This window comes from Nicotiana tomentosiformis, chromosome 5 (genome assembly GCF_000390325.3).
Source record: "Nicotiana tomentosiformis chromosome 5, ASM39032v3, whole genome shotgun sequence".
Lineage (NCBI taxonomy): Eukaryota > Viridiplantae > Streptophyta > Magnoliopsida > Solanales > Solanaceae > Nicotiana > Nicotiana tomentosiformis.
The window spans coordinates 85,174,144-85,177,351 of record NC_090816.1 but is presented as its reverse complement, the minus strand read 5'-3'; the positions used below and the strand labels follow the sequence as shown (position 1 = coordinate 85,177,351).

General features: G+C 36.6%; 1 pseudogene; it reads left to right on the top strand.

Moving 5' to 3' along the window:
* Positions 1–608: 608 nt before the first annotated feature.
* LOC104102596 ((S)-N-methylcoclaurine 3'-hydroxylase isozyme 1-like) lies at positions 609–2,211 on the top strand (annotated as a pseudogene).
* Positions 2,212–3,208: the final 997 nt, after the last annotated feature.

Below are 3,208 nucleotides of genomic sequence, written 5' to 3'. Positions count from 1 at the left end.
TTTAATTTCTTTGTAAATATTCCATGAGTATATGGAACTTTCGATATGCATTGATCTCTTTGTAAATATCGAGATGATTTATAGCCACAAAAAACCTGTGGCATATTGTAGATAAATAAGTTTTAAGAAATTTTAATTCTTAAACTTCATACCGAAACAAACACCGTCACATAAATTTGGATTGGAGTAACATTTTAATATAGTAAGAGATTTCATGAGTTACTAACTAAGTTATACAATTTATATTCACGTTGAAAGACCAAGCCATTATGTATATTCAATGTATGCTCGCATTGAAAGGAAAAGCCGTCAAATTAGAAAGTTGTAACCTTTATGTATCCTGGTCAGACATAGGTGGAGCCAGAATTTGAATTTCTATGACTTCTAAATTTTATAATAGCAATATTAGGTTTTAGTAACTGAGTTCTAGATTTTATTTTTATACATTAAATTTTTTAATACATAAATAGAGTTCAGACTAAACCCAGTAGGTTCGAACTTGGTCCGCTTCCAACTCCGCCCTTGTGGCCAGAGAAGCTACACATATAATGCGGTTTTCAATAACAGAAAACTAGCAACCTATCTAGTTAAGCTACAAATCTATTAAGATGGTCGATTACTTATTCAGTCCAATTCTACTTTCTCTTGTCCTTGTAATCACGTTTAAGTATTTACATTCAAAAATATCAAGATTATCACTTCCTCCAGGTCCATTTCCATGGCCATTGGTCGGGAACCTTTTCCAAGTGGGTAAAAGACGTCCTTATGCTACTCTAGCAAAGCTAGCTCGAGGACATGGTCCTGATCTCGTGTCCATAAGATTTGGCACACGACTCGTGGTCGTGGCCTCTTGCCCTGCCGCTGCTGCTGCGGTTTTTAAAACCCATGATCGGATTCTTTCTGGCCGTTTTGTTTCTCGTGCTATCCAAGTCAAGGTGTCAAAGTTCACAATGTGTCAACTGCATTTCTTGAAGAGTGTGATGATAATTGGAAAAGGGTCCGAACCATATATAAGGGAGCACTTTTCTCTACAAAGGCTCTGGAATGGCATGTAACTTTGAGGGAAAATAAAGTCATGGAAATGATACAACATTTGGCTAAAACACAAGGCCAAGTGATTAAGATCAAGGAAGTGATTTTCGTGACCATGTTAAACATATTGGGTAATATGCTCCTTTCAATGGATTTAATTGATTTTGAGGGGAAGGGAGTGGGTGAAGAAATGATGAAGAACCTGCGGAGATTCACGGAGACGGGTGCTACCCCTGGAGTTAGCAGATTTATATCCTATATTGGGTGTTTTCACTTGGAATCTTCAAGGAACATATAAGAAATCATGGATTTATTCCTTTGTTTGGGCTGGCATTATTCAGGACCGAAGAAAAAGAAGTAGTCAACTTCCTTCGGATGCTATAGATTTTGCAGATGCTTTGGTTAAAAATAGTTTCAGTGATAAGCATATCAATGCATTGCTTATGGTACGTCATTTGTCTTTTTCACTCTTTTCACATATTTGTACGGAATAAGAAACAGAAAATTTCAATAATTGTGCATCAAAGACTTGGTCATCAAGTATTATTTTCATTTCCTTTTGTAGGAACTGCTTGGAGCTGGCACAGAAACTACAATTGTTACGAGTGAATGGATGCTAGCTAGTAGAGCTCTTGAAAAATGAACAAGCGTTACATAAACTCCAGGGTGAAATTTCAAAAGTAGTCGGAGATAAGAACGTCATAAAGGAATGGGACTTGTCAAACTTACCATACCTGGAAGCTTGTTTTAAGGAGACACTGAGATTGCATCCTTCTGGACCACTGTTACTTCCTCACCGTGCCGTGGAAACATGTGAAGTCATGGGTTACAGAATTCCCAAAGACACTCAATATGTGGGCAATTGCAAGGGATCCTAAGATTTGCGACGATCCTTCGATCTTCAATCCCGAGAGATTTATAAACTCTAAAATGGACTACGAAGGGCGAGATTTTGAGTGTATCCCATTTGGTTCCGGAAGAAGAATGTGTGCTGGAGAACCTTTGGCTTCAAGGTTTGTTCCTTTTGTTGTTGTTTCTTTGATCCATAAGTTTAACTGGTTTCTACCAGATGATATGAATCCAGCTCTGATTGACATGGATGAGATCTTGGATTTCATAATATCTAAGAAAAATCCAATTCTTGTCATTCCTAAATTGCGGAAACGAGCAGAAGAGTGAGAGGCAGAAGCCGTTGATCTGTGGAAACACCATTATATGTGTATGATTGTACCAGATGCTTGTTCATGTTGTTTATTTACTGTTTCATATTTTAGTACAGATTAGGTCAATTGTCCCTGAGAATGAACTCCATGCATTTCGGAATAATTCGACTCCCTGTAACTATAAAAACTACGCACTCTTTTGTTGGTTCTAGTATATATCTTTTGTGAAGAACGAAATTTCAATGTCTTCAGAATCAAACATGAGACATCTATCATATAACTTTATACATGACCTTAGGATTATAAACTTAATCAATTTCACAAATAATTAATGATAATGAGGTAACTGTCTAGTGAACATACCTTCGAAACATCCAACATGGATGCTAATATGCTTTCACAACTTTGAGGAAACTTGAGTTTTCTTCCTTCACCCTCTTATCTTTCAAATATCATAGATGGAGAACTACATCCTTTCTCGAGTAGAGAGAGTATCAGCTTTCCTGCAAAACAGTCCCTTTTAGATCTTATGTTCAACTAGTAGGTCTGACTGTTGAGCGGAATACAAGTAAGCTTCTAAATTACTGAGTATACATAGAGCTGGGTCGGAGATTCTGAGTCTAGCAAAACCAGGTTTTGCTACAGTTAAGATCAATCACAGGCATATGGAGTAGAGGAAAATTATTATTCCCTCAGTTTCAATTTAGATAAAATACTTTCCTTATTAGTCCGTTTCAAGAAGAATGACACATTTTTACAATTGGAAATAATTCAACTTTAAACTCTTCATTTTACCTATTTTACCCTTAATGAGAAACTTTTATAACCACACAAATGTCATGGCTCTACAAAACTTTTACCCATTAAACTTTTAAGACCGCAAGCGAAAATTTTGGGAGTATCGATTGTCACGTGCCGGTGTAGGAGTTGATTGTGATTATTACCCTTAATTGAGACGAGATGATTGATAGAAAAGGATGATGTCGATCTACACAACATTGTGGTAAAACGGC